The sequence below is a fragment of the Hippopotamus amphibius genome, chromosome 11, assembly GCF_030028045.1.
Source record: "Hippopotamus amphibius kiboko isolate mHipAmp2 chromosome 11, mHipAmp2.hap2, whole genome shotgun sequence".
Classification (NCBI taxonomy): domain Eukaryota; kingdom Metazoa; phylum Chordata; class Mammalia; order Artiodactyla; family Hippopotamidae; genus Hippopotamus; species Hippopotamus amphibius.
Genome location: NC_080196.1, coordinates 45,758,570 through 45,770,103, shown reverse-complemented (window position 1 = coordinate 45,770,103; position 11,534 = coordinate 45,758,570). Strand labels below are relative to the sequence as shown.

Below are 11,534 nucleotides of genomic sequence, written 5' to 3'. Positions count from 1 at the left end.
GCCCAGGAGTAGGATTGCTAGATAATATGGTAGCTGTATTTTTAGTTTTTTAAGGAACCTCCATACTGTTCACCATAGTGGCTGTACCATTTACATTCCCTCCAATAGTGCAGGAGGGTTCCCTTTTCTCCACACCCTCTCCAGCATTTATTTTTGTAGATTTGTTTGTAGATTTTTTGATGATGGCCATTCTGACCTGTGTGAGGTGATACCTACAATGAGGTATTTGATTTGCATTTCTCTAATAATTAGTGATGAGCATCTTTTCATATGCTTACATAGGCAGAACACTCTTTGACATAAATTGCAGCAAGCTCTTTTTCGATCCACCTCCTAGAGTAATGAAAATAAAAACAAAAATAAACAAATGGGACTTAAAAGCTTTTGCACAGCAAAGGAAACCATAAACGAAATGAAAAGACAACCCTCAGAATGGGAGAAAATATTTGCAAATGAAGCAACCGACAAGGGATTAATCTCCAAAATATACAAATAGCTAATATAGCTCAATATCAAAAAAACAAACAACCCAGTCAAAAAATGGGCAGAAAATCTAAACACGTCTCCAAAGAAGACATAAAGATAGATAAAAAGGAAGGCATTTCTTTGTGAAGGTTTTCCCCTGTGGAGAAATTAATTCACACATTCATTCAGCCCAGATTTATTGAGCACCTACTATATTCCAGGTGTCCTTCTAGCTGCAGAGAATAAAGCTGGGAGACCAATACCCTGTCCTCTGAGAGCTCACTTTGAGACGGATGCAACACACAGGAACAACTAACACATAGTAAAATTTCAGATACTGATCTGTTAAAATAAAGTGGGGTCAGGGGTTGGGAATGGTTGTGAGTGGCTCCGTTTGGGTGGGAGGGGCAGGAAAGACTCACTGGAAGGGACATTTAAACCTGAATGAAGAGAAGCAGGCACCTGTAAAAGAGTCTGAAACAGACCTTTGGAGGCAGAAGACATAGCGAGCGAGAGTAGAACTCACTGGTGTGGATAAGGACGGGCAAAAAGGTCCCTTGGGGGGTGGGGACTGCGCAGGGTGAGAAAAGGGACGGGTGACAGGTGAGAGCCAGCCAGGGCCAGAACACGTTGAGAGTGGGGGTGGGAGGGTCTATGCACATGGTTGCTAAAGGACTTTCTGACTCTGCTCGGTGAGCGATGGACTAAAAGGGGCAGAGCACAGAGCATCCCTTTATCAGTCACCTTATTCCAGACCTTCCCTGTCACTCCTAAATCTTTTAACGTAATTCCCTATCTGAACATGAACTTCCCTCAGGTTTTCCAGCAGCTTAAGTTAAAGGCAGGTCCACCCGACAGCTGCTGGGAGGACCAGGTGACAGACCCTGGAATCCAGAGGCTGGGCAGGGGAGCCTCCTTGGATCCGCGCGGGTGATGCGCTCAGGTCCTGCCTCCCTTCGCCCTCGTCCTTTCCACCTCTGAGTGGCCTTGACCGCTCCTGCTTCCCCGGAATGCCTCAGCCTGCCTCTCCCCAGTCCTAGCGGGACGTGATCTGAGCTGGCTCCTACCAGGGTTCCCTAGCAGCTCGCACTGGGGATCCAGATCCAAAACCCACCCTCTGGCCTCGGCCCCCGGAAAGGGGGCGGGTGGGGGCGCGAACCCTATCTCGGGCTCCGCCTCCAGGGGCCGGGAGCGTCCTTCGCGCGTTGCACCGGTCGCCGCGGGCAGACGCGCTCCGGGCTCCGGGCTCCGGGAGGGCGGCTGACCCTCTCCAGCCCGGGTCGTGTCTGGGCAGCGACCGGTCACTCTCGGGATACTCCGGGCCCTCGCGGAGCGCGCAGCGGCTGCGACAGCACCCCTGACCCGGGACGCGCGCCAGGTAAGGTGGCACCTCCTCCTCCCCTCTCCTCGCCGGAATGACAAACAGCGGCTGCAGTTTGCAGTTCGCAATCCCCAGGGTGCAGTTTCTTCCCGTGCGCGCGGAAGCGGTGGGTGAACCGCGAGGTAGAATCCGCGCCCAGGCTGGAGGCTGGGACCCAGGATTTGTCTTTGCAAAGTTTCTGGGTGGTCAGATAATCTTGGGAGCCTCTCTGGGTTCTGATTTGTGCTTGGAGTGTTTGGCCTCTGGGAAGGAATAATGCGCGGTGATTTACGCCCCTGAGCTCATCCCCCTGCGCCTCGGTCTTTCTGGAAGGGGCTCCGGTGTCCGCACGTGCGGCGCCCGGGAGAGTGACGAGCGCTAGGGGCGGTGGGCTGTGCGCGGTGCCCCCGAGGCTCTTTGAGGCTGCTGCCCAGGAAGCTCACTTAGGGAAGCTTAAAAAAATCTGGTGCTGGGGCAGCACCCAGATCAAATACATCAGAACCTTCAGGAGTGGGGCTAAAATCTTCCCAGTTGATTGCCAGGTGGAGTAGTTTGAGAACCAGTGAGTGACAGCAGTGGTTCTCTGAGGAAGTGGGTGCGTGGGGTGGGGGGGTTGGGGGGGCGGGGTTTCTGGGCAGCAGCAGCAGCCCCACCTGCGAACTTTTAGAAATGCAAAATCTGGGGCCCGGCTAGGGAGGCCTACACCTCCTGAATCTGAAACTCTGGGGGTAGGGACTTAGCCCTCTGTGTTTGCATGGACCCTCCAAGTGATGCCAGCGCTCGTTCACTTTTGACGGCTCCGGGTTGGATCTCAGTGGAAGGAAGGGCAGACACCTTCAAATTCCCTTCCAGAGCAACGAGGAAACAGACCCCTTTTCAGAAAATCTTAGGTATTCAGCAATAGGGTTTTGCCCATGTTAAAGAAAATACCGTGGACTTTGGAGGATCCTGTGGGCAGAGACTTAGCCATCACCTCGAGCAATTTTTTGTCCTAGAGAACTTTTTTCTTTTTTTTAGAGTTGGAAGGAAGCCAAAGAAGAAATGTACCTGAGAATCTCGTGGCTGTAATAACATGAATGGTTGGCTCCTGGTCGGATGCTCCCCTATCATCCCTGTCATCAGTGCGTGTTACAGGACTCATATGAAGTAGTTTTTTAAAAAGCAGTTGGGAGGTTTCTGGGATTCATGCCAATTCTCCAGAATGAAAGGGAATTCAGCATTGCAGGTCTCTGGGTTCTCTGAGTGGCTCCTTTTTTTCTTTTAACAGAGATCTGAGATTTCAAAATTTTGGTGAAAAAATTTCCAGCTGTTCCTAAGTCATTAGTACAGAAATAGAGTGAGTTTGCAAATAGGCTTAAGTGGATTCAAAAGTCTGACATTGGATACAAAAGCTAGAATAGGCATGACTGCGACCCTAGCACATGTGTGCTGGGGTGAACACTGCTCAGTGTACCAAGACTTTCTGTACAGAGGACATTTATTTTTCCCAGCTGCTATTTTCAGGGCCAATTTATGATGAGGTAGAGAGACCTTTAAGGAACAAGTCCTAAGCTCGTGTTTAGAGAAGGGGGAAAGTAAAGGTAATGGTGAGGACTAGGAGCCTTGATCTGAGGCCCAAGCTGCAGGTTCAAGGCCTAGTCTTCTGTCTCTCTGCACCATTGTGCATAATGGAGGGCAGTGGCGTAACTCTGCAAGCCTCACTTTCCTTATCTGTAAAATGGGGACTGCAGTAGTACAGTGCATACTGTCAGAGTTAAAGGAAATAATGCTTCCAACATAGTCAATGAAATATTTATTAGTTCAAAATGTGTGCACAGGCACACACACACACACACACACACACACAAACTAAAAACAAAACAACAACCTAATCCCCAAACACTCTGGAATGAAAACTATGCGGATAACATGGTCACATTTTTTATTTACACATGTTTACATACCAACCTCACCCTTAGAATCCACAGTTTTTCCTTCTTACTAGAATGTGAACATATGGACGTCCTCCAATTATCTTCCTAATTTTATTACATGTTTTATATAGAACTGTCTGGAAAAAATATTTTAGCAGGTTATCTTCAAATCAACAGCCTAGTTTTTTATCTACTCACTGTCTGTGGTAAAGGATTCCACCTGGTGGAATTTATAATCTAGTCACGTTCAGGTTTAAATAGCCTTAAAATCTGGCTCTCCAGAATATCATTCCTCATAAAAGAAAATTCAAATGGTAGGAATGGCATGCTGTATCCCCCAAGAGAACCAGTACTATCTGGTGTTTCCTAGGTACTTGAGAGAGAGAAAAAATGAAACCTTATCCAGTTACATTAAGGTTTGTTCAAGACAAGGTAAGAGAAAGCAAATTGAGGACACAGCAAGGACAGGCCTAAACTGGCAAAAAGGGTAGTTGAGGTAATTTAAATGTCCTTTTCCTCCTTAACTGCAGCAATTTCAAATGCTTCAAAACAGCATACAGAAAAAGCAGTTCCTTTCATGTTGATTGGAACTGATCTAGATAATCCTCTTAGGACCAAATACTACTAGTAAAAAAAGATTTATGGATATTAATTCCAAAAAAGATGTCAAATGATTCTGTTCTTTGAAATGAGTCTTGATTCACCTTTAATTTCAGTTATAAATTGAATATTAGCTTTCTAATTTAGGGTGTCTTTTTAGGACTCATCTCACATATTTAAATGTGAGAGGTTGTACTGTTCCTGTTTCCAATCTTCTGTGACTTCTAGAAGACTAAACACATTGCAAGTTTCAGTGTATAAACATCTTAGTAACTCCTCCAGTCAGGAAATTAGGTCTTCATTAGGACACTTGTAAAATTACAATGTGATGTTATTAAATTGAATATAATTAGAATTTAAGGTTATTAAATTAAATGCAATTACAACTTAATGTAAGTAGGGTTTTCTCTTTGGCTCACCATGTATGAAATGAGGAGTGGCTCTGGGCGTGAAAAGGGATGATCAGAGGCACATCTCTTCATGGCAAAAAGGAAGGCGTGTGGAAAGCAAATTCAAAGGCTCAGTAATCAAATTATGTATGATGGATAATTTAGCTGAAGAGCTGAGCCTCTGTGATGTTGCAGTTCAGCGACAAGATGTGGTAGCCCAGTGAGTGGCCAATTAGGAATGATCATTACTGCAGTGCCCACAATGATTTCTTGATTCTCCACTTGTAGGCACCAGGCCCGGGGCAGAGTTAATCATAAAGAAGTTAGCTTAATTGCATGTGTTTTTCACAAATCGGCTCACTTAGAAAGGTCCTGATGCCCTTCATTTCAGTTCATTTATTCTGAGGGCCCCATTTGTTCCAAAGTTGATGGTTTTACTATTAAGGCCAACCTGGAAAGCCTTGTGAGTAAAAACACGTCACAGGAAAGGGATATATGTTTTCAATTTGCACTTCTTATCTTTGGGTTGTATTTCTCAGCATGCAGTAGTAATTCTTTAGTTTGATTCATGAGCATTTGTATGGGAAACAAGTTGAAATATTTATTTCTGGCAAGTGATCTAGTCTCACGCAAAGAGAATCAGCTGTGGAGGCTGAGCTCTCGAACTTTCTGCATCTCCTGGTTTAGGACACACATTCTCCAGCCACCATGCCAAGACTTGCACCCTGACTCTGTCACTTACTAGTTGTTAGAGCTTGGGCAAGTTGCGTAAACTTTCTTTGCTTCTGTTTCCTCATTAGTAAAATTGAGGTAATGGCACCTACTTCAGGGGGATTATCATGAGGAGTTAATGTATATAAAGTTCTGCCAACAGTGCCTGGCTCTGGCTCACAGTCAAAGCTTAATAAGAATTTGCTATTATTTCACCTTGCACATTAATGAATGGGTTAAGCTCAAGCTCTCTTTTCTCTTTTCACCTCTGAAAATTGGATCCTGAAAAGGCAGTCCTAATTTAGGTTCTGTTCATTTGATGCTTCTTCTGTTTTAGCTAGTAGGAGAATTTGTTTCTGAATAAGTGAAGTCCTTCAAGTTTCTCAGAAAAGAATGCAAGCTTTGGAACAACGTTCTAAAAGCTCCCAGATGTTGCTGCTGCTGGCCTGAGACTGCACTTTGAGAATCACTGCTTCAGTGTTCTAGCATGTTGATCCCCAAACTGATTAAAAAGTTAATCCGTTGGGTTAATTTATTGTGAAAGGTAGCCATCATGTGCTTTGAGAAAGAGAGGCTGTGTCACATTGCACATTAACTGTATACATGGAATTCCCGTATGCGCATAGAATTTTTAGGGATATTAGAATTTGTCTAATCTAAATGAGGAAACAGAGTCTTAGAAATCTCCTTCTTGGCTAAGGGCTCAGAAATAGTCAGTGGTGGCACTAGATAACAACAGCGTTCCTGAGTTCTGCTTTGTACATTTTTCATTCAACTACCTTGTCTTCTGAAAAATCAGGTAATGTGACAGTAGCACATAATCCAAGATATGGTGTCCTGGGAATGCTGTGGGCCTGCATGTCTGCCTTGACCCAGTTTGATTTCAGGGGTATTTAGTGAAACGCTTTTCTAAATGAAAAACCACTGATACCAACATGGCCAATGTGTAAGAAAATAAACCTATAGCTATCAGTTATGAAAAGGATGATTTTTTTGCCACTAGGTTTGTCATTGCTGAGGATTCAATTGAGTTTTTCCTCTTTGCTGTTTCTTTAGCATTTTGGCTTTTACTAATGAAAACCTCAGAGATAATCTTTGAAAATTTCAGGAAACGTTGACATTTTTCTCAAGTCCAAGTTTGGTGACCTTCTGGGAATCCTGCCAGTTGCTTGTGTTTGATTCACTGTTTAATTTTTGTTTTGACTTGTTTTGATCTAGGTCAATGTAGCCATGATTGTTGTTACGTGTTGTTTGTTTTTATAGTTATTGGTGTGAAGAAGAAAAGATTAAGGACCAACAAAATTTTCTTTTTAAATTCATAGTGAAAAGAACTTATAATGAAGTTTGAGATTTACAGGAAGTTCTTGTAAATATATTCTTTGGAAATTTAGTCTTTTAACTTTTTATTAGGTAATCACGATATGTCATATTTTACGGTAACTTTCAAATCCATAGGGATTCAATGATTGAAACAACTTATTGAATTATAATTCAGTACTTTAAAAAATGCTAAACCTTGCTGTATATTTATTATTCTACTTGATTAGGAAGAGAGAGTCTGATTCTACCTCAAGGGCGTGTCTAGGCATATCAGTACCCAGAATTAGACAGAATATTAAAGGTAAGGCAGGGAGGAATAATCTTTGTAAGTGTTCAGCCAATCATCACATAGTGATGAAGTACCTACCCAGTGCTTGACGATCCCAGGGGGATTCAGAGAAGTTGCTATGTTAGGTTTAGTAAGTCTATTAATAGCCAATTGGCAGTTTTCTTTTTTAAAATGGAAAACTCCCTTTAATTTATTATATAAAAATAACATCTGGTACATATTTTTAAGTGAAAAAAATGTATAAGGCAAAAATAGTTTTGATTTAAGTTTAGAAAAATCAGCAAGCATGGCATGATGTATCACTTTGTTTCTTCTCAAACCATTTTTGATTCTCATATAACAATGTCCTAAATCAATCTTTATAAAGGGTTGAATATGAATTTTACAAAAATCTATTGAAATATAGTTGATTTATAATGTTGTTAGTTTCAGTCGTACAACACTGATTCACTTATATATATATAAATTTAAAAAGATTTGTATATATAAATTAAAATATAAATTTATTATATTTTAATTTATATATATAATTTTAAAAGAAAATTATATATATGTATATATATAAAACATATATACATGTTCTTTTTTAGATTTTTTTTCCATTATATTTTAATACAAGATATAGAGTACCGTTCCCTGTGCTATACAGCAAGTCTTTGTTGTTTATTTTATGTATAGTAGTGTGTATCTGTTAATCCCAAACTGCTAATTTATCCCTCCCCCTTTTCCCCTTTGGTAGCCTTAAGTTTGTTTTCTATTCCTGTGGGCCTATTTCTGTTTTGTAAAATAAGTTCAGTGGTATCATTTTTTTTTAGATTCCACATATAAGTGATATCATATGATATTTGTCTTTCTCTGTCTGACTTACTTCACTTAGAATGATAATCTCTAGGTCCATCCATGTTGCTGCAAATGGCATTATTTCATTCTTTTTGATGGCTGAGTAATACTCCATTGTGTATACATACCACATCTTCTTTATCTCTCAGTACATGCACCCCAATTTTATAGCAGCCGTATTTACAGTAGCCAAGACGTGGAAGCAGCATAAGTGTCTGTCGGCAGATGAATATGATTTGAAGTTGTATGCTGGCAAGAAGTGGAGAGGTTATCCCAGAGACAGGCATTGCCGAGAAGAGAAACACCCAAGGTCCTGAAAATGCAGACAACTCCGCTACCTCCCTGTAGAAACTCTCCCTTTCCCTCTGGCAGTCTGCCTTTCCATCCTTTCACAGTTCCTTCGCTTTTCAGTCCCTGTTCAAATCACTTGTTAGCCAGCACCTCTGGACTGAGGTTTGAAATGAGAGAGAATGAAAGATGCACTGTGGGGAGCAGAGATGCCATGGTAACTGTCTTAGCTAGAATGATCCAGGCATTTCCTGCTTTGGTCCCTTTGGAATGAGGAGGGAGCAGAGGTGAAAAGAAAAGGTGGGATTCAGAGCTCTTGATGGGATGTGGAGGCACATTGGAACCTTATTCAAACTCCTATATATTTAGTGGCAGCAAACATGTCAGTGTGGAGTGTGAGCAAGGAGGTACCTACAATCTAATTTTGTGTCGTTTCTATTCTACCATATGAATAATCGTATGGTAGAATAGTATTTATATGTGAAGTACTAAATAAATAGACACACTCATTATTTCCAAGAAGTCTATGGACCGGAAAATGGGAAACCTCGTTTCTCATTCCAGCCCAGCACTAAGTTGGTAGCTTATTAGAAAAGCCTGGAGTAGGAGAGAGCTGGGCAGGTGTGATTGTAAAGTCTTCTTTCATTTTGCCGTTTACACATTTTTCTTTTTCTTGTTGAAGAGCACCACTTGAGACCATCATGGGACATGTAAAGAATAGCAGCCTAGAGCATCTGTGCCCAGAGTTTAAGTCCATGTGGAGTGGCATCTTTTAGGAAATTAGTCTCCTGAGAAATGTAGCATTCATTCCTCAAATTCCTATAACAACGTTCTTGAGTGTTCACTGAAGATGGCTGTTACTGTGAATGAGAAATAATGAAATAACAGATTTTTTTATTTCAATAAAATTGTGTTTTCCTTTTCATGATGCCTAAACAAAATTTTTTTGGCCTTCATGTGGGAATTTTTTTTAATATAAGTATGAAAACATGCTTTATTAGGAAGAATTCTGTAAAGGAAGTAAGTGGAAATATTACTTCCATGAAGAAAAATAAAATACATTAACTGCCCATAACTCAAAGAATATGCCCAAAATAGATGGATGTGGGGACAGAAAATGACAGTGAATATCCTTATAGTAATTTGTACTGGTAATTAAGAGAGTTACAAATCTATTTTTAAAACAGTCTCAAAAATCACAGAACTCAGACACGTGTCATTTGGACTGTTTAATCTCGTATAGAAAACAAATTAAAACACATGAAAGGGTACATAGATGCCTCTGGCCCCGCCCCCCCAAGATTAGGGAATAATTAAACTAAAATGTTTGTGGGCTTTTTTTTACATAGTTAATAACTAGCGGTTTAAAAAATGTCAATTTAATATAAAATAGATAAGCAACAAGGACCTACTGTATAGTACAGGGAACTATACTTATTATTGTGTAATAACCTATGTGGGAAAAGAATCTGGAAAAGAATATTATATATATATTTTATGTATGTATATACTATATATATATTTATGTATAACTGAATAACTTTGCTGTACACCTGAAACTAACACAACATTGTAAATCAAGTATACTTTTTTTTCTTTAGGTCTTTATTGACGTATAATTGCATTGCAGTGTTAGCTTCTGCTGTACAACAAAGTGAATCAGCTGTATTTATACATATAGCCCCATATCCCTTCCCTCTTCAGCCTCCTCCCACCCTCTCTATCCCACCCCCACATGGGAATTATATAAAAAATATTCATTGGTCTTTTCAACACTTGAAAAAATTTTTTTCTCTTTCTTAATTATGGGTTTTATAAAGGGAATCATGTTTATATGAACAATCAAATTATATTTTTGAGCTTGAAATTGCATTTTTCCCAAAATGTTAACAGTTGTGTTTGGGAGGTAGCATGATAGATATTTTCCTTCCTGCTTTTCTTTGTTCTCTCTATTTTTAAATACACAGGTATTACATTTATAATGCAAAAATAAATGCATACCTAATGCATACCTACATGCTTTGTAGAAGGAAACATATGAAATGGTAATTTTGAATTCCCATATAAATGAGAGATAATGATGTTACAGTGTGATTCATTTATGTTCCTGTAATTCACAAAGTACTCATTGTGCCAGATGTACTTTGAAATACCAGACAGCCTAATAACAGATAGTAAAATCTGGCTAAAATGACACAAGTGATTTTTCTTAATATCAGTACATCACTTTATTACTCGCCAAAAGAATATTATGTACTCTAATAACTTAAAGCCATGGAAGATTATAGCTGAGATTGGGGGGGCGCAGGGTTCATAGTCGTGGCCCTGACACTTAGCACCTGTGTGACCTTGTGGTTTTAAAATGGTTTTTAACCTTTTAAAGCTTAATTTGCCCATCTGTTAAGAGAGGATCATAGGACCTACTTCATACTGGTCAGGAGGATTAAGTGGAATAACACACATGAACCCTTTAGTATAGAGCCTGGCAGGTAAAAGTACTCAAATTAGCTCAAATTAGTTATTATCACAACTATTCACCCTACTTCTAAGCTTGTTCACACATGTGATTTGGATATCTACTTTGTGGAAAGCGGGTTGCTTCTTTTTGATAAGGCTTTTCTCCGGGCAGCCTGGGTCATGGAGGAGAGGCAAATCCAGATTTTCACCCTTCTCCACGTTGTGCTGGAAGATGCAGGGGAGGGTCTCTCCCGAAGCTGGCAGTGTGCTAGGGGCGATAACAGGGGCTTTGGAGAGCAACTCCTGTGACTCTAAGCGTTGATTCTGCAGTCCGGGAGGCTGGCATCCTTGCCACACAGCACGGTGCCCGGTCACTGTGGTTGTTGGGTGGAGTTGAAGGTGTCCTCAGGTCTGTCTTGGGGCTGCAGGGGGTCTGTTACGAGCTCCTGGATTTTAGCAATTGTAGAGGTCTCTTTGGTCAGGGCCCAGGATTGACCACGTTACGGCTCTGTGAAAATCAGAAGATTGCTTTGTCTCTGGGCAGATGCAGCCCTGGTTTTCAGTATCCATTTGCCTCCTCAACTAGGGGCCTTTGTGCAGCTGAAGCCCAGACTTTAAAGCATCTGTAGAGGACATGAATTAATTCCTCCATCTGGCAAACATTTTTTCCATCTCTTTCTGTAGATTAATCTAGATTCTAGGGATGCAGCAATAAATGAGATATGGGTCCCTGTCCTCAAGGATTCACAATCTCTTTGTGAATTTCCCCATTGCTGCTTAATATGTCAGGGTTGGTTGTCATGCCGTCCAGCTCCTATCCCTAGTCCATTGCTGCTTGCGGTAGAGTGCTTCAAGGAGGTGAAGTAGTTGACTTCATATGTTAATTGCTCCCACACCCACTA

General features: G+C 41.0%; 1 protein-coding gene across 1 annotated transcript in view; it reads left to right on the top strand.

Annotated features, from left to right (window-relative positions):
* Positions 1-1,713: 1,713 nt before the first annotated feature.
* The window catches only part of COL21A1 (collagen type XXI alpha 1 chain), a 212,329-nt gene continuing 202,508 nt past the window's right edge, over positions 1,714-11,534 (top strand). The window contains exon 1 of the mRNA XM_057700407.1: positions 1,714-1,843. The gene's annotated coding sequence lies outside the window, so the exon portion shown is untranslated. The remainder of the gene's footprint in view (positions 1,844-11,534) is intronic.